Below are 25,325 nucleotides of genomic sequence, written 5' to 3'. Positions count from 1 at the left end.
GGGCCCACCCCCTCGCATCAAGAGGCGGACGAGCTAGGCAACAACAATGATCCACCCTCCAGGAGAGGCCTCCAAACAATAAGACTGAGCACAATCAGCAAATAGAACAAGCACAGTTAAAGTTCGATCCACCTGACAGCACAAGGAGGCCAGAAAACAACCCAGAGCTCCAAACCCCACCGACACAAACTCCTTCAGTAACCGACCTGGCCATCCATAGATGCTAGTAGAGGCTTTAGTTCACAAGCAAGAAAACTCAGAGCAGCATCAGCCCATGACACAACAGCCACCCCACGTAAACATGCAGTCACCAAATTGGCTTGATAAAGCAGTATTAGAGGACAATTCAGCCGTTTGGCGAGAGATTCTCTTAAGCCTGTTCAAACAGCGGCAGGCATCATCTCCTGACAAGCCAAGAGCTCCCATTTTACTAGCTTGCAAACACAATTACAACACTTTGCTTACCCAATCAAACTATTTCAGGGAGGTAATTCTTCTCACGAAGAAGAGAATTACCTCAAGATAAACACCAAGGAGCACATCAACAAATCAGCCACTTCAGAAAGAAATGGAGCAATTGTAGCAAATGAGGATCAACAGTCACTCGAGGAACCACTCAAAAGGCAAGAGGCCCAGATAGAAAGGCCCTTAGCAGGGGTAACTAAGCAACCCCCATATTATTCTATCTGGCAACAGCCATTAAGTACCATGGAAGTAATTGGAACAGCAATGACATATCACACAGACAAAATGGACATGCAAGTAGACTTACTAAATGTGCTAGCAGTCTATTTAAAGGGAATTGAGCAAAATCTGGAGGCACTGAATACCATGATAACAAAAGTACAACTGGACCCACCCCAGTCTACCATGCATGTCACTGCTCTTCTATAATAGACAAACTCGCCATGGTTCCCACCATAATGACATAAGTTTTGGGGGAAGTGAGAGAGACTCTAAAAAAGAAGCATGGCTAACCAGTGCCCCTACTACATTCAAAGAAGCTGCAGCAACCAGTTAACACAAGATTACACCACAAATTCCACACAGACAGTGCTCAGAACTGAAGCGGCCTCACAGGTAGAGTTGACAAAGAAAAAAGGAGTACCAAACATCTCCTCAAAACAGCAAGTTCCTACAGAAGAACCAGTAGGATTTTCTTCAAACACAAGCCCACACACCACCCTCATGAAGAGAGAAGGTAAACACTTGAGGAAAGCCAGGAAAAGTAAAGTAGAAAAACAGAGTACTTACCAGCCATATACACAAATGCCAACCTCTGTTAGTGACAGAATTGGTAATAGATACCACACCAGTGGACAACACCGGTTGAACAGCAGTAAAAGCAACAAGCAGCCTGTCACAGACATCCGCCCCACATAACCAACCAAACAAACACCTACTGCTATTACTTTGTATCAAATATTCAAGCATCCAGAACCACCTGATGCCATGAAGACAAAAGGCCATGCCAACCACCCTGCTTGCACAGCACAAGCTCATTCACAACGCTCACAGACCCTCACAGCATCAAAGAATTCAGATAAGGACTGGAGCAGCGAAGTCTCATTGCAAGATCTCAACTATCCATAGGACCCAGTATTAAAGATAACCACAAAGGCAGGAGGCCTCATCCAATCGAGAGGCCCAAACCATCACACAGACAGCCAACATGGTCAGACACAAGAAAGTCACAAATAAGAATCGCAGGGGAAGCCCCCCTAACTGAGTTCCAAAGATCCCCTCTGCATCCCACTGAGTCAATAATCCACACCACAAAAACATACCGAGGACCAATAAAGGCTGCTTTGAGGTTGATTAAACAAATGTAGAGTGACCCCTATTCAGGCCAATCAAAGACAAGCGTGGGATTTCCCAAGCTAGGGCGGCGCCAATATTGAGCTAATCGCACATTACAAATCGAGGGGTGCCTATTACATTCTAAATCAAAGAGCAATACTAAGACTACTTGAAGTGCTGCCTGGCCTAAATCACATCAGATCAAGAAACATAGAAAGAATTGAGTTTAAACCAACTCTCGAGCAACTAGGGAACAACATAACAATCACTACCTGGTCAGACGTGTCTATAGCAGCGCAAGCATGGCAGTAGAGGGAAACCTTTGCATTATGGGTCATTGTGTTAACAAAGGCAGAGCCTACACGCTACCAAGCCCACTGTAATGGCCAAAACCGACGCAAAGTATGTTGAAGGGAGCAATAGGTCCAGACCACCCCATAGTAATAAAAGAAGGCACCCAAATAATGAGGCACATCTCTGTCAAAAGCCTTATACAGCAAATGGCCAACTCTGAAGAAAATCAGCTAGCCAGGCCTTATAGAGGTAGACACAACAGAAAAGCATGAGAGATGTCTTCCACCTGTACAACTCCCGCTCACCTTTGCAAAATCTGCTCCAGGAACATAATTGGCTTTAGCTACAAGGCAGACAAGGATGACTTTACAAAATTCCTCCAAGAACACGAGGACTTGCTACTGTAGGAAACTTGGCAGCTCCCAAACACAACAATTGTGGGATATAAGGAATACCACAACAAAGCCATCAAAGAAGCAAGGTCTGGCAAAGCATAGGGAGGCCTATCGATCTACAGCCCTACCAACATACTCTGGGAGCAAGAAAAGGTGTATTGGACACAACATAATGCTGTGCATTAAGCTTGAAGCAGCACCCTATCTCACACTAATAATTCTGAACTTATACATACACCCAGCTCTTAAGCACAAAACAGGAAAAATTCAGTCCTTGACAGGGTCGCTTAAAGCCCTGAAATCCACATATCCACAAGGAAGCCTAAAACTGTCAGGGGACTATAATTTGAACTTCTGACAGGGCTCTGAAAGCACATTACCAGGACAAACACAGGAAATGCTGGGCAACCAAACAAAACCAGATCCGTCTGGCAAAAAATGCATCTCCACGCTTGAGGATCTGGGCTTGTTTACACTCAATGGACGCAGTCCTTTGGATCATCCAGCACCCTTCAGAAGATTGACCGATCGGGCCTGCTCAACCATGGATTTTACTTTGATAGATCCGGACCTGTTCAAGAACATGTCTAACTTGAACATAAAAGAAAGATCAGAATTCGACCATTTTGCCCAAACCTTCAAACTGGACTTCACACTCTTCAGGGCCGAAAAAGCGCAGTGTCTTGTCTCAGTTGCACAGCCATTTAACCTAAGGCATTTTAAATGGAAGGAAGAGAGGATATACGTTATCGTAGAGGCTAGCACCATCTACCTTTCTTTGGACCTGACACACCCTGAAGACAAGTTGACTCAGGCACAGGCTTGGGAGGCATTTGTCAAAACACTAACTTCAAAATTTTCTATCAAACTGCCCACCAGAAAATTAAAAGGAAATTCCAGGGCAGAATGGTTCACCCCAGAATTAAGGACCATCCAAAAATAACTTCACAAAGAACTCAGAAATGCTCGCTTAAGTGGGTTCAAACCAAGTGAAGATTCGATTGCCAAAATCAAACAAAAGTACAAAAAAGAGATTAGAATGGCAAAATATAAACACATTGAGGGAATCTGGATGAAACTGCTATACGCAAGCCAGCAATGAAATTCTAAGCACTTTGGGACAAAATATACAGCCTGGCAAATGCCCACAATCGGCATCACAACTCAGACATCACAGAAGCCGATTGGATAAACCACGTAACCATGGCATATAACTAATCAGGGCACTGAGGCAATAAGACATGCAGAGCCTCGAAGAGGCCAACCAACTTTGAAAATAAAATACTCAAGGCCGACCACTCACAGAAAGAAAAAAGGCAGGCAGAGACAACAACTCCAATTTTATGGAAGCTGCTTGGGCAAGCCACATTACCACTGAAAACAACCAAGTGGCTCGGGCCAATTATCCATCAAGCGATGCAAAGCCCAGCAGGGTCCTTACTACTCCGACAAAATCTAAGATCGACCATCTCCCATCTACCACCAATAATGACCCAGCAGTTCAGGTCAGCTTTCAAGCAAGAGATGCAAATCCCAGCAGGGTCTCAACAACTCTGATAAATTTTAAGGTCGACCATCCACAGATTGCTCAAAAGCAGGCTGTGCACCCCATAAATAAACTCAGGCAGGTCCAAGGGGGTAGCAAAGACAAATGGCCTACCTAATGCTTTGTTTAAAAGAGACCACAGTTAACTCCCCTATACACCCACACACTGGATACCGGCATCATCCCAGACTCATGGTACGGCAGTATATTTCAGTCAATATACAAATCAGGGAATGCTCAAATCCTAACAATTACAGATTAATTGCACTAATAGATGTGGAGGCCAAGATATATGCATTGAATCTGCTGTCCAAATTAGAGGACTGGGTGACCAACACAAACCTAGTCCTTCAAACGCATGCAAGCTTCAGATTAGGAATGAGCACCCTAACCAACCTATCAGCAGTCACTCTTTTGCGCAAGCAAACCATCATTAAATCGAGCAAACTCTACGTTTGTTTCATCAACCTCGAAGCAGCCTTCAACAAGGTCCCAAGGACCATGTTATGGAAAAAGCAGGGAGTGAGGTGCTACTCTTGTTCATTTGCAATTCATCAGCGAATGGGTGAGCATGTATTCAGGGCACTCGGATGCCAATGGGCATAATGTTTCTAATGGCAAATTTTTCTACTTTTGCAGCACAACCTTACTACAAACTATCCCACAGTGCAACATTCTCACTAAAAAATCTAAATAGCAGATCCTTTCTGCCCCTGGAAGAGGCTGATGGTCAATCCAGGAGTATCTAGGGAAAACTGATTTTGGAACCAGCTTCCCATCCCATTGAAAGCTAGCCAGGCTAACATTAACTAGCACACAGGAACATTATGTAGGTACAGTCTAAATTTTTAAAAGTTGATTTTCCTGTATATTTATCAAAATCCAAATTTACATTTAAATTGGATTTGTAATACTTATTAATAACAGTATTTATGGCCTCCAATCCAAAGAAACCAAAAGAGAATTTTAATTATTAGTTTTGCTCATAGAAACAGCTGGAGCCCCACAGTGTGACATCAGCTTTTCTAGGCAAGGAAATGTAGGAACATGCCATCCTTAAAGTCTTACAGGTTCCAATTTTAAACATTAAGCACCTTCATCTACAAGTCCTATTTATGATTGACCTATTTGATGTTTAAAAGTAGGGCTACTTCATGTCAAAAACCGGTCATTTTAACAGGTACGGCTGCAGATTTAAAAGCTGCAGCAGACATGCTACTTATTTAGGCTTAAGACATGTTTTCCATGAAAGCCTTATGTGCTTTAGTCCACAAATCACATTTAAAACCCATGCTATTGGTGCATTCCCTGCACCTCATACTATGGCCTCACTGGAAAGAGACATTTGCCAAACAGGAATTAGCCAATTGTATCATGTTTTTAGGGGTTCAGAGCACATAGGCTGTGGACTGGTCAGAAGTGTTTCAGTGAACATATTTGAAAAGCGAGCAGTAACAGTCGGCAAAAAATAGAGATCACTTAAAAAAGAGGCGTTTTCTAACACTATCTTTTTGTAATTTACCTTAAAGCCTTTTCACTTAATTTTCAATTCAGTCAGTTGGTGCTGCAGCATCTTTAGTAGTATCTTGGTACTCCATTTCCCTTTGCAATGCACACACTCTAGATGCTCACATTAAAGGCCCTCCTAAATGTGCAATGGTCAGACAGAGAGTTAATGTTGGTGTCAAAATAAAACTTTATTTGATTGCTGATCTTTTAATGAAATTGTCCGACTAAAATGGTGGGACATTTAAATCATCGGTGTCTCCAACAAATAACTTCATAGTCAAGTCTTAGCTGGACCAGAACCCCGGAGTGATCTGATAACATTTTAGGCACAACAACACCTGGCATGGCTAGAAAGTGAGCCTACCTGGCCATTACAAATGGAGATCTAGGCATTCCTCACTCGCTATTGCTTATCAGCCCAATTCAGATAAATGGTGGAATGCAACAGGACGCTCTCAGAAATCCATTTTTGTTTCATAAAGCATTACATAGCAGCGATGCATATCTGGAAAATCCCCTGTTTTGCTAAATGAAACACTGTCCCCCTGGGGTCTATATCTCCCCAGTCACACTTACAATGGTGCTAAGCACCAGCACTTAATTGTCAACACCGGAGCTTGTGACAGACTGCCACACGGTGTCTAGTGGGGAACACAATACCAGTTGTTTTTTATTCAATATAGATTGGAACTGACTATTATCTGTTATCTAAGCCATTCTTAAAGCTTTTGGGGCCTAATAGTCTTAATTGGTACACTTATAGGAGTGTGACAGTTAGTAGTTGTGTTGGTACTATTATTGGCATAGGTGGCAGGGGCAATGTGTGATACAAAATGCAGTGATCTCCTGATGGGGCCCTGGCACTTAGTTTTTACAAATTGAGCACTGGGTATAGGACAATGTTAGCAAAATGCATGTTCACACCTATCTCCCCCTCAAACCTAATCTAGGCAAAGCTGCATTTCTGCCAGTTCGATCTGGCGCAGTGTTCCACACCTGGGAAAACAGTCAAATGCAAACGATTTGGTGCCCTCTTTGATCATACAGGGATACAGGTCTTCCCGCAAATCTAGCATAATTCTGGAATTCCTGCCAGTGAGCACCAATGGTATACTACCATCAATACTCCTGGGTCTATAGGAGAGGCAGAGATAGAAAGAACAAGAAAAAGAATGACCTAGCTCAGATGGAGTACTCTTTTGAAAGGACGATTTCGCTCATCCACCATAAGTGGCATGCTTCATCATGGGGAACCTTCTGACACCCTGATACCTAGTCACAGTGCGGCTTACAACCCCCTTACTGAGAGGGAGGAGCTCTGCAGATGTTTTTTGAGAAGTATGATAAATCCCCTATAATGAGCTGAGTGTGGTGAGGTCAGCAGAGCATAAACAAGGCCAAAAATGTGAAAGTAAAAATGAATGTATGGAGGGCAGATATCTTTATTAGTGCGTCCCTAGGCCAGGATTATAAAACAAGACACTGCAGGAAGAATTGAACCTGCTTACTCATGTCACAAGTTCTTTTTTAGTTTGCCCTATCTCTGTCTCTACTATAGACCCAGGGGTTCTGTTGTGCTTCATAGTGGTATATTGGGGAGTTAACTCTTACTAGTCTCTAAATCTCCCTTGGCCCTTATTTTTGTGATTTGGTGTACAACCATCAAACATTGGGTTACACAAACTGAGACTCACCCACAAGCTAGTAGGCCACTCACAAAAAATGGTTGTTCAAAGACAATGGGAGACTACTCGAGGACATCTACAATGTCATACACAGACCTGCAGACTCTAGTAAACCTCCAGCCCAGAGATGATGGGAGACTCTGCCGGACTGCACTTTTCCACCCAAAGAATGGTCCAACATCCAACATAGGCCCCGCCTCTCCTCCATCAATACTGCAGGTAGAGAATCCCTACTTAATATTACTCATTACTGGTACTACACCCTAGCCAAATGGAAGCGCAAACAAGACGGATGCCTGGTGGCAGAACTGTGGCCAAGTAGGCACACTCACACACATGACTTGGTGCTGCCCCAAGCTAAAGAGGCACTGGAATGAGGTGTTAAAAGACATCAATTACATTTTTGCAACAGGTATCCTTCTCGTACCTAACTATGTCCTGCTGGATTTTCCAACCCACTGACCTACCCGCTCTACTCAGACAGGGGAAAGGCAATGATAATGGCTCTTTATGCAGCCAAACAAGTTATCACATCCAAATGGGGCATGGATGTCACATTTGTCCATTTAAACTGGCAACACAAACTGAGGGACATTTTAGCAATGGCACGTTTTGATAAAATGTGATGCCCCTGCATCCAATTCTTTGCCCAGGACTTGTAGGAACTCACTTGCCCTCATTACCTCTGTGTAGTTAGATAAACAGGAGGCAAAGATTCATAAGAATCACCAAATGGACTCTGTCAGTGCCTGTTCCGACCTCTCCGACTGACTCTGTGGCTTAAAATATTTAATGATGGGCTTTGTCTCACTGAACCATTCTCCTTCCACTCATCCTTCTCCCAATTTGTTGAATCCATCCTGTCCCCTCTACTTACCCCTGTAATACCTTCTTTCTTCACTGCCCCACTGGCCATTGGATGTAGGTGAGAGAATGTGTTATTCAAAATTACAGCAAAAATATTTCAATCACAAAAATATTTCAAATACAGGCAAGTAGCCGTTTTTTTGGGCAAATATTTGTATTATCATTTTCGTAAGAGAAACACATTGCAGGGTAGTACATTTAAACGGACTTCATTTCGTATGTTATTAAACATTGGGAATTACAATCAGTTCTCTGGGTTGTCATCTATCTATTACACAGTACAATCGCTTCAATAAACAACCCCACACTAGTTTGCATGTCTTTTCACATGAAGATGCATCTCCTTCCTGTTGTGTACTAATGTAGTAACTACCGGTTACGGTGCTTAACTTATAACTGGGGAGTGAAACGGGGTGGTGTTTGTGAGATCCAGGATATGTGAGTCAGACGGGGTACCGGGGCTACTGTGCAGCCTGCTTGTGCGTGTGGCTAATATCTGTGGATTGGGGCCTGTCCAGCCGTTACCATCTGTCTGGCTGTCCTAGATAGTAAGTGGTTGTGTTGTCGTGCGCCGTTGCACATTTGCAGTAGTGTGAGAAATAGTGTGTGTGCTTTCGATCTGGGCCTGTGGTTGCGAATCTGCTGGGACTTGCGTTGAGATGTCTGAATCATCACGCTTTGGTTGTTGTTTGAATTGATGTAACAATAGGGTCCACTCCATGGATATGGGGTGGTTGCGTATCCCTTTTACTTTCTCCTCCCTGAGTGTTTCCTCCTCTGCTGCTGCCCATTTGTGCACTGCTCCCACGCATGCTGCTATCGGGGGTCCCGTGGGGGCCCACCAGTGCATTGCTATTCCCCTTTTAGCTAGTAGCATTGCTAGCGATGAAAAGCGGATTAGCACTTTGTGCTGTTTCATCCTCCGGAAGATTCTGAGTGCGCAGGCCTCCCATGAGTTCATGTTAGATAGACCCGTGAGGTCCCTGAGTGTTTAGTGGACAGTGTTCCAGTACGATTGTATTGTAGAGCAGTTCCAAAACATGTGATAAAAGTCCCTGTCCGGAGATTGACATCTGGGGCATAGGAATTGGGTGGCTGGGTAAAACCGCTGGAGACGCGCTGGTGTTTGATATGCTCTATGCAATATATAAAATTGTATGCTTTTAAATTGTGCATTTCGGGACACCTTCTTGGGGTATTTGAGTGCTGTCTCCCATTCTTTAATGTGTAATTGGCGCCCCAGCTCTTCCTCCCATGTTACCCGCAGTGCATCTAGGGGTTTGTTTATGAGCTCCTGTATGGCTTTATAAAGCCAAGTGATGAGGTGCTGACCCATCCCCATGTGCATGATTGTGTGAAGGACAGGATGGGTGGCTGGTTCTCCTGCCGACAGATCATGATATGGACGATAACTTTCTATGATTTGTCGGTGGAGTAAAAATTGGCAGGGGGAAGGTCAAAGTCTTCCATTAACTGGCGATACGGCCTTATCTGTCCGTCCTCAAATAGGGACTCTGGTTGGTGAGGAAGTGTTCTATCCATATGCGGAGCATGCCAGTTGTATAGTATTCCTCTCATCTGGGCCAGCCTACCAGTGGCAGTACAGGAGAATACAACGGTGCCCCTGCAGACATATGGTGTATCCTCTGCAAGCATTTACGAGCCACCGTCACCTGTATTGGGTATGTACGTCGCGGCTTAGTGCCTGGGAGTAGCAAACAGCGGACTTCCAGAATGGGAATAGGGCCTTGTGCCGCATCTGTCTCCCCCATGTGTCTACCCACTGTCCAGTAGGACAGCCACTGTAGTTGCGCTGCCATGAAGTATGATTCAAATGAAGGTGCGTCCAACCCTCCGTGGGTGGTGGGCAATTGTAACTTAGCTTCAGCTATTCTATGTCTGCCTGCTCGTCAAATGAGCGAGCTGAGGAGCAAGTCTAAACCCCGGAAAAATGCTAGGGGTGGGATTACTGGTAAATTTGTAAAGTAATATAATAGCCGAGGGACTATTTCATCTTGGCTAAGGTCACACGTCCTATCGGGGCCAAAGTAGCCAGGCGATGTTAACATAATAATGTTATAATGTAACTAAAAGAAACAAGAATTTATGAATTCTGTTTAGTGGAGTATGGAAAGAAATATAGGGACTCACCTATAAAATGTTTTATGGGTCGCAAACCCTCAGATTCAGTAAATCTGAGGGTATGCGACCACTAAAACTGTTTTTTTGAAATCTGCTAAACCCAATAAATGCTTCATAAAAGGTTTTCTGAATCATTAAATCGGCTTAGCAAGCAAAAGGGATTCGTTTTTGGAAAGAGTGTGTTTTTGTAGTAGGTAGGAAAATAGGTTGTATTTTTTTTAAACATTGCTTTATTTCAAATCAATCACAGACATTGTGGTCTGCTGACCTCCGCAGGCCCCTATCCCTAAGACTGTAGCCAATCATAGTGAATTGAAATTTTCAACCTATCTCATTAAATATTGTGCAGGCCCCTGTCCTGAAGACTGTAGCCAATCATAGTGAATGTACATTTTCAACCTATCTCATGAAATATTGTGAGGTGATCGAACGGCGACCCATCTATGTTTCTGTATTTTTTCAACTTACCTTTTAGTACATAGGTTGGTTTGCAAAATCAAAAACAATTCAGTGAAATTGGTGCAGAGTTTGTGACCACTTTAACCAAATTCATTTTTAAAACCCTTTATAATCAAAAAAAAATTCCATTTGTATTTTCCTTTTTTCTATTCTACTCTATTTAACTCCAACTTTAGACAATCTCTCATGTTAAAAACAAAGAAATTCCTCAAAGAATGTAGAGCTCACAAAACCTGAGAAAGAAAGAAATGCACTCAGCAGACAATCGCAGCCTGTGATAGACCCACGTCTCTCTGTGGGACAACAACGAGGCACACACAGGAAAACATCGTGCCTTTCTGTCAACAGAGATCAGAAAGGGCCCAAATACCCTGTAAGCGTGCAAAGCCGAGAAAATGCTCAGAACCAGCTTGGGGACAGTTTAAAGTGAACAAACTTGAAGGGCCATAAACCTAACAAAGAGAGCATGAATCTCTCAACACTCCTGCCACAAAAAACATAAGAACCAGAAACAATCAAGTGGAGAAGGAGTGAGTTCCAAGACAAACAGAAAATATTGATTTATAAGGAGGGCAATATCGTAGCCTGCTAAAAAAAGACAGCTTCTGAATAGAATGTTCAGTCATAAATTTAATAAAGGAAAATGTCCCACTTGTCTTCTGCTAGAGGAGCAAGACAGAGGCTGACGGGGTCTTCGTTATTTATAGCGCGCTGGTGGTCAGAGGACTCATGATGTAACAGCCTTTTAGAGTATTGTGTGTTGCTTTGGAGAATCTTAATTCGAACTGTTAAGAAGCCATGTTGGAAGGTTTGTTCTTCGCCTATGTTCTTTGCTATTAGACAGCTGAGTAAAGCAGTTCAGTCATAAATGAGCCTGCCATGGAAATAAACTAGAAACCATTATCATGAAAATGTGACAGGGTGAAGAAGGGGTGAGACTAGAGGCAGGCGCAGGTGCATCAACCCTAGGCCACTGTTTTAAATTATAATGGTGTTTAGAAGAAAACCGCGCCTAACGTTCGGCATTTAACTCCTGCTTTTGGTAATTAGTTCCGGCCTTCTGTGGCCCGCTGTTTGTCGTTCTCCCCCACTTCAGGTGGTCTCTTCCAGCTCTTCCCAGGATGCTCCCGCCCAGATGGTTCATGTGTCTGAATCAGGCTGTCTTAAAGCAGCTACATACGGTTCTTCTCTTCAAACCTCATCGCAAAAGAGCGCCTCCCGCATGGTCACACCACTTTATCTTTCGTCTCTTTATTATTTTGAGCCGAGGGGGATGTCATAATTGTTTTTAGCAGAGAGCTAATAGTCTTGGTAATCATTAATGGATTCTATGACATTATCTGTTAGCATGTGAGCTTGAATACTTGATATCTTCGTGCTGTTGCAGTAAAAGGGGTTACGACTTCACATCCCAGTTGGCTGTAACATACTCACACGACTAAGTCTGAGCTGTCTAAAAAAAAGAAAGCACCTTTTGTATTTTGGGGGTCTGGAAATTGTCAGAAATCTGTTGTGAAGAATAACCTGCTGTGTTTTGAATTTGCCATCCTTTTTAAAAGTGGCTACGAGGTAGCCCTTGGAGCCCAGGCATTTGAGCTCATCAGCTTTGATGTTCTCCATTCACTTTCTTCTCTCGTAATTGCCTTTGTTATTTTTATGCATTTCCATTTCAAAGAGCGCCGCAGATGTTTCTAGCAGTCCGTGAATGGGCGCATGCAAGCTCATACTCAGCACCTCTTACCAGCTGGAATGCTTCAAGGCACTCGCTGCTTTTTAACTCTGATGAGACTGCTGACTTTGGTCTTCCTAGTTATGGTCTTGCTTCCACAGAATGGCATTTCAAAAAGCTGTGATTCAGCTGTTCTGAACAGTTTTGAAGACATCAAAGTGTGTGACCCCGTTTGCTATAAAGTTTAAACAAATTATGGAAAATTGTCTTTTTACAAAAAAAGATATATATATGTTTTCTTCTAAAAAATCTAGGTATTTATATTCTTCCCTCTCCCTAACAACCTGTCACCTGGAGGTTTCAAACCTAATTATGCCATTCTGTAAACATACCTCAACTTTAGCAGGAGTAGCATATCAAAAGTCAAGTCTAGATAAATGATCAATTATATACCCACTATCAACAAGTCCTCAAACCAGTTTTTTCACCATATTGTCACCTTAAACGTAACATATCACCATTTATTTATTGCGACTATCTTCATTTTTCATATGACTATTTTAGTCACAAGTAGTAGAGTTCTCATGAATATTCAGACTTCTCACCTATTATGAAAGGTTGTATTTTTTCAGCAAAGAAGGCAGTATATTTTAGACATGAAAATTTCACTTTTCTTTTCTCCTGTTATCAATACACTTATGCACTAATACAGTAAAAAAACACCTCCTTTGTGCGCACATCACAGCATGGTGCTCACCGAAAACTCATCGCACCTTCCAACATTTGACTAACTTTCAGATGGTGTACTGCCAGTTCCAAGATGGCTGGTTAATGCTGTTAGACCTGGCACCAGACCAGGCGTGAGTCTCCCTTCCATTTTTTTCGCTGTGCCTCCTCTGTTTTTCTGGTGATAGATGCTGTAGGCGCTGCGCCACTGCCATTCAGTGCCGCAGCGCGGATGCTCCCTGTATAAAGATGCAAAAACAACAGTTGATGGACAGAATGCAGAACAATGTCATACATTCACCCCAGTACAGAGATCTGGGCCTAAATCCATCGTTTTTTTGCTCACCATGCCGTTCCAGTTTGAACCCAGCCATATGCAAATCAGTCTTGACCCTGTGCCTCATGGGAACAGTCCAGCCCGAACTGCCAAGCCAGGTCCTCCCTGGACTGGAAACAAGCATCCTAGGACCGGTTTCGGGGTTTCACCCCTCTTCAGCCAGGATAGCTTGATTCCAGTGGCATGGAGAGCAAGGGACCCACGTCTGGGCATACCCTTCCCACTTGGGGTGACAATTGCAGGGTATGCCCAGATGTGGGTCCCTTGCTCACCTTTCCACTGGATTCAAGATAGCCTGGCTGATGAGGGCTATGAACCCAAAACCGGTCCCAGTATGCTTGATTCTGGTCCAGGGAAGACATGGCTTGGCAGTTCGGGCTGGACTGTTCCCATGAGGCACAGGGTCAGACTGATTTGTATATGGCCATATCTGAACTGGGGTGGTGGAGTGAGCTAAAGAATGATGGTGGATTAAACCCAGATCAGTTGACTGGGGGTGAGTGTTTGATTTGCTCAAACGCTCCGTCCATCATCCCCTTTGGTATCGCCCTGTATAAAGATGACATATGAATTGGTGTATCCCTGATTGGCCTATTTGGTCTACCTGTTAGTTCCTAGTAAGGTGGCCTGTGTGTGCTCCCCATGGCTGGTAAACCAAATGCTGCTGGTGGGCCTGCAGCGCTGATTTGCCCCACCCACAGAAGCAGCCTGTAGAGTGTGTCTCAGACCTGCCACTGCAATGTCTGTGTGCAGTCGAGAACTGCCATCTTGGCTGTGAAGTGCACCCACTTCCCAGCCCCTGAACCTTTCCCTGGGAATCATGTAAGCCACCCCTATGGTAAGGTGCATTGTATGTGTAAGGTAGGACATGCTCTGATGTGTGTAGCATGTCCTGGTAGTCAATTACACCCAATTTCGTTTTTCACTTCTGTAAGGCTACCTGTTCTCCATAGGCCAGAATGGGAGGTTTGGCTATTACATTCTATAGTCCTAACTGACCCATAGAACATGGTAGAAAAACGAATTTAGTATGCCTGAGCTCAGAATATTAAAATACATCTTTTAGTTAAGTTAATTTTTATATTCTGTGTTTTAAAATACCACTTTTAGAAAGTAGGTATTTTCTTGCCTAAGCCTTCCAGTGTGCTCTGCTGTTATGTGTATTGGCTGTCTGGTTTTGGAGGGACAGGGCAGACTGAGTCAGACCTGGGTTGAATAGAGAGATCTGCCTCGGAGTGAGGGGAGGGGTAGCTCCTGCACTTGAATACAGCTGTGCCTGGCAAGGTGAATACTGGCTCCACCTCCCACTGTGAGTCTGAGGGCAGACCCCCTCATTCTGAAAGGAAGGCTGCAGCCTGGTAAACAAAGTGCTCCAGGGCTGGGCAGAAGTGGTTCTGGCTGGGTTCAGTGACTTGTAGCTTCTGAGAACAAAGGCTTTTGGGGTATAAATATCTGTGTTGAAACCCCTACAATTTGTATTGCCCCTGGATCTCAAGACCAACCTCTATCCGTGGAACTGTAGGAAGCTGCAGGAGAGGACTGTCCTGGTGTTGTGTGCTGTTCCCTGGATTGGCCTGCAGTAGTTTTCATTGGACTGGAAATAGGAGGGAAAAGGAGCTGTAAGAGAACTTTTTAATCTTGAACCTGCAATCACCCAAGGGCTATAGAGAGAACTAGCCTCCTGACTGAAGTCTCAGGACCAGTGTACTTCCTTTCGTCGCTAAGGCCTGTTAGCGAGCCGCCGCAGCCGAGGAGCGTCAAGAAAATCATCGCACTGCTGCCGCCGAGGGCTCGCTGGCCTGATCATCGCCCCGCACGTTTGCGGGCCTAAAAATTATCGATACATCCGCTGAGTGTCAGGAAAATCATCGCATCACTGCCTCTGGTCATAGACGCTTAACACACTGCTTCTGAGATTAGCCTAACTGCTCGAGCTACGTTACCACAGGGTGGAGCAGGGTTTGTCAAAGGGGTGCAGCCCTTCACTCTGACTTGGAAAGAAGGGTCCCTGAGGGGGCCGCACAAGTGTCTGCAGTCCCTTCTGTGATACCAAAGTGCCCCGGGGTGTACAAAGTGGTCACAAACTCCCGTTGCGCCCCGGGGTACGTTATGTAATACTCTGCCCCAGGATTCTAAACATGTTGTCCTGCTGACATTGTGCATTCTTTCAGGTCTGCTCAGTGAAAATGAGTCCGATAAAATAAAAAGGGGTCACAAAGCAGTGTGTTTTTGCACAACAACTGCATTGAGAATCCACAAAAATGGGCTACATAAGATGTACTAGTGGTGGCTTGTGACCTTTAAAGTGGTGCGGCATGATCTGTGGCTCCAATTCCAGTGACTTCTCCGTGGATTTAGGGGGGTTTCCTTCATTCCTACTCTGACTCACTCACTGACACTCGGTCTCACTCAGTCTGATTCTCACTCTTACTCATTTACTTAGTATCATTCATTCTCAGTTAGTTTAACTCAGTCTCACTCAATCTCATTTATTCTCACTCAGATCCACTCATTTTCAAGCAAGCTCACTCAGACTCACCTAGTCTAACTCATTTCCACTTAATCCCACTCATTCTGACTCACTCAGTCTCACTCAATCTCTGACTCACTCAGACTGTCACTTAGTCCCACTATTTTTTACTCATTCCCAGGCAATAAATCTTACTCTGAATAATTACTCTGAATAATTCACTCTCGCTGACTCACGTAGTCTCAATCATTCTTGCTCATTCCTACTCAGTCCCACTCATTCAGACTCACTCTGATAAAATCAGTCTCAATGATACATACTCTGCCTGGCTCATTCACTCACAGACTCAGTTTTACTCACAAACACACACGCTTACCCACATGCACAGTACACAACATTTACAATCTTTAAAGATTTTTTTTTAATAGTCACATGGCAGGACATCCATTCACAGGGAATCACAAAAATACTTGTCTCATTAATATTCGGGAGAGAGCAACCCTTTTGTTACTCTTTATGAGTGACTGAGAATGTAGGAACAGCGACCATCAAGGGACAGCAGACCTCCGCCCTCTGGTCTAACAGCCCACCGACCTCGGCACCCCACGACCCCCAGGGGCCACGGCAAAAACCTCGGCATCATACTCAACTCCTCCCTTTCCATGAACAGACAGGTGAACACCGTCACCTCCAGCTACTTTAACACCCTCTGAATCTTCCGTAAGACCTTCAAATGGGTCCCACCGAGTCAAGGAAGAGAGTCACCCACACACTCATCACCAGCAGGCTGGACTACGGTAACACCCTGTACGCAATCATAAACAAGTCTCTACTATGCAAGCTTGAGGCAATACAGAACACCGCTGCCAGACGCATACTCGGGATCCCTCGTCACGAGCACATCAGCCAACACCTATGGAAGCTCCACTGGCTCCCCATCAAGAAGAGAGTCACTTTCAAGATACTGACCCACACCTACAAATGACTACTCAACACCGGACCCCAATACCTCAACAAGAGAATCATTGTTAGAAATGGGATCTCTGTTTGGCTAAGGCTTGCGCCAAAGCCAGGCAAAGACCCCCACTCTATTCAGGGCAAGGGAGTTACACGCCAAAGATAACCCCTGCTCACCCCCTTGGTAGCTTGGCACGAGCAGTCAGGCTTATCCTGGTGGCAATGTGTAAAGCGTTTGCGCAACACACACAGCAACAACATACTAGGCACACCACAAAAGGAAAACCACACAAGGTTATATCAAAAATAGCCTTTGTATTATTATAAACGCATAGAATAGTAATCACACAATATACACGGTGCCAACTGGCACTGGGCAATATTTACAGGGGATTATATACACATGACAGGGCCACTGTCAGAACCATCACAAAATGAACATAGTAAAGGTAGAATAAATCATAAACGTAGAACACAACCAGTAATTACTGGCAAACACTATAGTCAGCATCATCATGTAACACAAACCATATTATGCACAGTATCACATGAGGCGTGGAATATATTCTGTGCCAACCTCATAAGCCTAAACATATTAGACCATAACCTCCTAAGCACAACTCACATTAGGGGTATAACTCACAGTAGAAAATATTCTCACTAGCATAAACCACAATATGCAAATAACCTCATACATAAACCATAGTGTGAGGCATAAAACAGGGTGCGTAAATCATAGTACATGAATCACATTTCCTAGCACCACGTAAATCACATTAGGGCCTGGCGCCCTACAAACCTAACGGTCCCCCTGGCCTTCTCAATGGGGCTCAAATGTCCTATGTCCCAAATGTCAGGGCGGCTGCCAAAACAGCGAAGATCGCAAGTGCGCAATTGCGCTGGGGCAGAGGAGTGCATCTCACTCCTATCTAACTCAAAAAGGCCCCTAAAGAACTGTGGTCTAAACGTGGCAGCTGACGCTAACTGTCGTGCAGCTGTGGTGAATTGTAGGCCTGGGCAGTCACTAGGCCCTCTGAAAAATTATGCACAAACATTGCAGCTGCCCACGCTGGTGCGGTGTAGCTGAGGATAAAAACGAAGTAAAGGGCCCTGGCACATCTCTGCCTCTTCAGCCCCACTGGGCTTCGCTAAATCAAGTTGGCCCCTCGTTGTAGATGCCCTCTAGCAAGCGGGGCAGCTTTAGACTGTTCAAACTGGAAGGGGCTCGGACCCCTCTGGGCCCTCAAACAAATATGCCAACAACGTGGGAGCTGCCCGCTCTCTTGCAGGACCGCTCAGGCACCAACACTGTTCCTTGGGGGAGCAACAATGGGGGCAGGCACTGATAGCATGCCTCGACATACATCCCCTCCCCACCAGCTCCACTCACCGGACACCTTGCTCTGGACTCCTCTTCTTCCAATGCGGCGAGGGCGGACACCGACAATGTGCCTCGTGCCCCCACTGCCGTAATCAACCAAATGCGGCAGCATGCGGGGCTCTCCCAGGCTTACGGGAGTCCTGCGCAGACTACCGGCTGCCTGCAGGAGGCCCCACTTACAAACAGGTAGTGGGGCCGGACTTCCGGGTCGTGCTTGGCAGCGGCCCGGCAACTTCTCCTGGCGGCTTCCCTCTCCTTGGCTGCAATGCGGAGTAGGCACCGGCTTCAGCAAAAGTAACCATCGAGGCGGGGTGGACACCTGCCAGTATCTCAGAACGCGGGGTGGGCAAACAAAAAAATAAATAAGCGGGGTGGGCACCCGCCAACAAAGGCATCATAAAGCGGGGTAGGCTCCCACTAATTAAAATCCATAAAGCAGGGTAGGGTCCCGCTCGTAGGAGGTACAAACATGGGGTGGGCACCCGCTACTCACAGCAATGTGGGGGAACTCCCCATGACAGGGGACTCCTTCAAAAACAAAGGGTTGCAGCTCGGCGTGCGCAGCTAACTCTACCTTTCTCTGGGGAAAATAAAATAAAGCGCTCCCAGGGCGCCAGATGCAGACAAAGTCCTGAAGGTCCTGGACTCTAGCAAGAAAAGCAGAAGGGTCCCAAAATGTCCTTAGAGATGAAGGGGCAATCCAGGGCCCAAGGAGACAAGCCCTCATGGCAGCCCCCCCTGGGCCCCAGCAACAACACGCCCCAGCCGTATTCAGGAACAAGAACTGAGCTGACTCAATCCATGGGGTCACGGCCCCAATATTTATATTAAGCATTCCTTTGTCTGTAGTGCAGGGCATGGGGGAACCAGATGCAACTGGTTCAGGGGGTATTTGGAGCACTTTGTTTTGCAAGCTCCTCTTCCCCTTTGTCAGGTGGGGGCTAGGTGATCATACACATCACAGGGGGCGGAGCCAGCATTGTACAGGCTGGGCACAGTCCTATTCAGAGTCAGGGGATTACTCCTCCCACTACTACCAGCACAGATGTCCCATTCAGCCTAGTGCTGACTCACCCTGCCCCTCCTGGAGCCACACACACCTCCCACCCCTGTCACTCACAAGCCAGACATTCAATTCACATCAGGCAGGCAGACACATAGCACACAGAAATGTCAACTTCTAAAAGTGGCATTCCTCCCATAGTCATAATAAATCTGCGCACATCATTGTGCAGCATTTATTCTCACAAGTTCATACATACCAGATTTGACCACACTGCTCCTCTCATAACAGGAATTATCACTGACACACATTGATCAGGGATTCCTCAATGCATTCCTATGGGAGGGAAGGCCAACCTTACCAATGTAACACAGAGAGCGCACGCACTTTACACTGGACCACAGTGCTAAAGTGCCCAGAGGCCTAAAACCACCAGGTCACAGAAAAGGCTAGGAGAATGCAAAAAGTTTAGGGGTGAACATGCCAAAAGGGCCAAGTCGAACAATCACCCTTCACATACCCTAAAGAAACCCCAGATCCACCAACCTCATCCTCGCTGCACACCCTCCCTGAACACCTTCAAGAAGGCTCTCAAGACCTCGCTGTTCTGCTGAACAGAGCTGCGGATCCCCCCATACCCTCCCCCAGCACCAGTAGACCCTTACGGGTGAGTAGCACGCTTATAATCTCCCTGATTGATTAATTGATTGATTGCAGTTCACGGGCTAGCTGGAAGTGTTTTGAGAATCTGAAATTTGCAGTGGACAATTGTGACAGCAGAAGGAACCTGTGAGGAAAAAGAAGGGGAAGGTGGCAACAGTGCACTATGCACTGCAGTGTTGGCATTGAGCTGCAGTGCGTGGAAGTGGCCGGCCTAGGTGTCGGTGCGGCTTGCTCACCTTAGAGCTCCCCACCTTTACCCATATCTCCTCCTCTCTCTGTCGAACTTCTGTGCTGCAGTAGTAGCTGGTGTGCTTGTGTCTCCAGCAGGGGCCTCTACTGCCTGCCCTATAGGGTTTATTTTGCCGTTGATGGGCCACAACTTATGAGTTAACCGATAAGAAAGACAGCATTAGCATAGTCGCTGGCTGCAGCACTGCTTTTTGGTGTAAGTTTGCACTCCATTCTTTGTTCCCGCTGTATCACAGCCATCACAGAGGCCAGCATGGAGGAACTAGGCCTACCATAGCTTTTGTATTCCTTGTGGATTTTCTCCTGGACAAAACTTATTGAATATCATTCTGGTGACTTGTGCTTCAGGCCCTAGCTTGGAATCCCTCCATGTTAATGTGTCTTCAGTGAGTGGCTGGTCCCCCAAATTGCTACAAATCACCACTTGCCCTCTAGCTTCACTTTAAGTGGGAAGTATGGATTGAACTTTTCCCTGAAACGGGAGATATTATAAGGCCTGTGGCTTCAACATAGTCTGTGCCTGTAGTGGTGGTCATCTTTCACTATCTCTCACGTAGAGGCTAATAAGAATAACCCTAATACATCAGTTAAGCCATTTAAGGGAATAAACTTCAGGAATTCCACAGTGGGCACCTTCAATCACTTCTCACACTAAAAAACACCAACTCTAAAACTTCACAAGGTGGGTAGAGTTTGGACAAAATGTTTGAAAACTATTCAAACGTCACTGATATATTTAGCTTTACAAGGGATCCAGGTGAAGCAATTTTGGCCTTGATAGAGGGACTTGATGGGCTTCCAAGTCCAATCTCCTCAATGCCATACTGTGCAACCTGAGTATCAGAAAAGAAGGTGCTGACATTGATAAGGTGAATTTGGATTCAGTTTGGGCTCCTGCGTCTAATTCTGAGTTAATTAGTCTAACATCTCCTCTCTCTAACATTTAATGGCCTCCTCTGCCCCATATCTGTCTCCCTTTTTGTTTAATTGCTTCTAATTGAAGCTATAGTGGTGACAGTGAATCGACCAATGCAGCAATTATGCCATCAAGAATTTGTATCTCAAGATTCACCCTCCTCTAACTTCATAAGCTTAAGGAGGAACACCGACTCTGGCCAAGAACAAGTAGTTGAAAGGCAACCCGCCCCCTTAAATATAACTCATACCAAGGCTGACAACAAAGCTCCTAATGAATTTAATGAAATAACAGAAACAGGCCCAGCCTCAGGGTAGATCAGAGTCTATACCCTCATAGGGTCTTAGAATGTGTGTGCATGGAGGTCTGGCTGCAGGAGAATATTAAGGCAGCAAATGATAAACATGAACAGCAATGGACTTCATCATACGACACGCTCCACTCAATGTCTAATGCAGAGTGTGAACTTGAACCAGGATGGGCACTCTCTCTTCTCAAAAACACACCAAAATACAATAGATGTGTCTCCACCAGACTTTATTTCTCAAGATGAGCAGCCAAGCCACCTGTCCTGTCCTCATCAAAGTACTCTAAATAAGACCTTGGAGCTTTAAATCTGGAGGCCACGCTCTCAAAATTGATGGATGCAGATCATAAGCTTTATCCTGATCTCCAAACTGCTGAGATAAACCTACTCACCACTGTAAATGACCTCTGGGATTCACTCTTAAGGACATTTTAGTTAACTGTGGATGCCCTGACCTATCAATTCAAAACATGCACCTGCAGGTTGATTTATTAAATGCGCTTGCAAGGTTTATATCAGGAAATGACCAGAAACTATCTGACTTGAACAGTTTAAAGTTCAAAAGTAAGTTTATTTGAAAGAATATGTGTCAATACATAATCCAAAAACACAATAAATATTCGCATAAAACACAATAAAGCTTAGGAGCAAAATAGTTGGATATGTAAACCAGATAACATAGCTTAAAGTAATGAGTAAAAAAAAAAAAAATCAAGTTGGTGCATACAGAGAGAAAATGCATTGCATACAGAAAATACATGAACATTTTCAAAAAATAGGATTAATAGGTGAATAACACTAGGAAGGTCATGGAGGTTGAAGAACTTCTTGCTGGGCAGAGCTTAGGGAAAAGGAACACTTAGCACTGGCATCAATAAACAATGTGATAGGTAGCCATAGATTTAAGCATTTTGTCGCAATGTGAATGGGGTAAACAAGGGTTGTATCTAGTCTGTGATTATGGAAAATGGCATACCACCATACCTGATAAGATAGTTTGGTAAAATCTTTCCAATTTTTGGTTATTTGTTGGAAGGCAACCACCAACAATAAATCAATGATCTTACTGTTAGAGGTGCAATTTGTCCAAATAGGGGATAAACTTTCCGGAAACACATGAGTAATAGAAAAAGGGAAACTAGAACCGAAGATTAAGTTAATTTGGGACCATACATTTTTCCAACAGTTGCAAACAGGTGAACACAAAAAAAAGCAAGTGATTTAAGTCTGCAAGTGGGAATGAACATGTCCAACAAGTATCAGGTGTATCGGGGTGTCTTTTGTGTAGAGTGACCGGACATAGCAAAAGTCTGTTGTATACGTGGTGCATGGTGTTTGCAGCCCTAGAAGATTTTCTGGTGTTAGTCCAGATTTTATTCCATAAGGATGTCGACCAGCGGACCTTTAAATTTTCTTCCAAAGCAAGTTCCACTTTAGTTTTTTCTCTTATGGTATTTGAAGAGTGTAGAACATTATATATAACAGAAGCCTTAGGGTTGGTACAAAGCAAAGTGAGTAGCTTATTGACTGGGGAAGAAGTGAAGGCAATACGAGACGTGAATAGAGCATATGGGGTTTGAAGGGCCTGTTTCAAAAGGTTATACTTGGATTGAAAGGACAGGGGCAGGTCAAATATTCTTCTAATATGGGAGAAGGGAAACATTTCATTATGTGCAATCAATTGATAAACCCAGATCAGGCCTTTCTGTCTCCAAGATTTCCAGTAGAAAGGTCTTCCGGGTATCAATAACAGTTTGTTGTGCCAAATTGTGGATTTGAAAAAAGAATCTAAGTCAGCAGGGATTGGGTTGAATTGGATTCCAGAATTCTACAAGTGTATTTAAGTATGGGAGTGGATAGGAATTGTGGCTTGCGAGAGGAGACATACTCTTGAAATGAAAAAGGAGCTAGAAAGAAGCGTTCAAGTGTAACCCATAAAGGACAATCCATCGAGGAGTCAGCGAGCCAGTTCGGGGATTGACGAAGTAGGAAAGACTTCTGGTATGTAGGGAAGTCGGGGAAATCGACCCCCACTTCTGATTTAGAACATATTAGTTGCGTGATTTCTTATTATTCCATAAAAAAGAGGAGAGTATAGAATTGATCTTCTTAAACAATTTTAAGGGAATGGGTATTTGAATGTTGGAAATTGTATAAAGTATTATATGACTTATCATTATTTGTATGGTGTCTAATCGACCCCACCAAGATAAGTATAAAGGGTGCCATTTTGCAGTCAATGTGGAGATTCTTTTCATGCACTAGTTCATGCAAAGAGAGAGTGTATCAGAAATGGATGGAGTAAAGTATAAACCTAAGTATCTAATGTGATTAGGACTTCAAGTGAAGTACGAAGATACAAAATCCTCTTTAAAAGTATATTTAGTTAAAGGTAATATCTCACATTTGTCCTTGTTCAGTTCATAGCCAGAGACAGAGGCAAAGGATTCAACTTCCTTTAAAAAAGCGGGAATAGAGGACTGGAGTTGTGAGATAAATAACAATATGTCAGCTACATATACTGCAAGTTTGATTTGGGAATTATTCAAATCAAATACATATATGTCTTGGTTTTGACGTATTCTAGATAAAAAAAGGTTTGAGAGCTAGGTTAAAAAGAAAGGGGGATAGGGGGCAACCTTGGCGAACACGTCTGCCTAGATCAAAATATGAGGATGTAGCGCAGTTAGCACATACTGCTGCTCGTGGATTTGAGTAAAGAAGTGATATTAAAGATATGATTCTGGGGCCGAACCCAAACCATTTGAGAGTGTAAAAAAGGTAGGGCCATTCAACTCTATCAAAAGCTTTTTCCGTGTCTAATGCTATTGCTGCCAAGGGATGAGAAAGATGGGTGGGTTTGGACAGAATGTTTACAAACAAAAAGGGTATTATCTGTAATAAGACGGCCTTTAACAAATCCAGATTGTTCCATTCCTAACAATTTATCGGGCATCCTAATCTATCGCCCCCCTGACAAGCCTACACAGTGGCTAACCTCATTTGCTGAGCGCGTAGCCTCCCACGCTATGAAGGCAGCGAATTTCACCATCCTGGGAGACCTAAATCTCCATCTAGAGGATTCGCAGAACGGACTAAGCAGAATGTTTTTATCCGACTGCGAGGCTATCAACCTAACACTGCACAACCGAGGCCCTACCCATCAGGCAGGCCACTTACTTGATCATGTCATCTCCAATATTCTGTTTGACTGCACCTCCCCTGCCATCCCCCTTGACTGGTCCGATCATTATGCCATTCACTTCACTCTGCCTGTAGATACTACAAAGTGCATGCCTTTTCCTGGCACTAGGAATAACCATAGAGCCTGGTCTAAGCTGAACATCTCGGCGTTTAATGCCTCTCTTATGGCCACCTGCCCCGATACCAATCTTGGGTGAACCTCTTTGGCTCAGGAAGTATCCCACTGGTTAACTTCTAACATTAATCACCATCTGCCGCCGCGTCCTAGACTACTGATCCCGCATCTCGCCCCTGCCCCATGGTTCACGGATGATTTGAAAGTAACTAAATCCGAATGGAAACATCTGGAGAGATCTTGGCGAAAAACCTACGCCCTGAATGACAAATTAACCTATCGTTCAGCACTCAGGCAATACCATCAAGCCTGTCGAAAGGCAAAAGCCCTGTTTGTCTCAGAGTCTATTGAAAAGGCCATTAACCGGCCGAAAGCCCTCTTCTCTATGGTCAAGAAGCTAGCTGGCTCAAATTCCGCCCCCACTCCACCTGCGCTAGGGGAAGTGGAATGCAATGAAATTGCTGACTTTTTTATATCCAAAGTCGAAACCATCTACAATGCCCTGTCCTGAGCCTCCCCCATACCCCCTCCCGACCCCCTACTCTGGACTCACTGAGCCCGCAATCTCAGGAAACACAGATCTCTGAATGGCCCCTGCTAGACTCCAACTTGCTGCTCGCCTGCATAACAA

Source organism: Triturus cristatus, chromosome 11 (assembly GCF_964204655.1).
Source record: "Triturus cristatus chromosome 11, aTriCri1.1, whole genome shotgun sequence".
NCBI classification, from domain to species: Eukaryota; Metazoa; Chordata; class Amphibia; order Caudata; family Salamandridae; genus Triturus; species Triturus cristatus.
The sequence above is the reverse complement of the archived record's forward strand: the minus strand, read 5'-3'. Positions refer to the sequence as shown.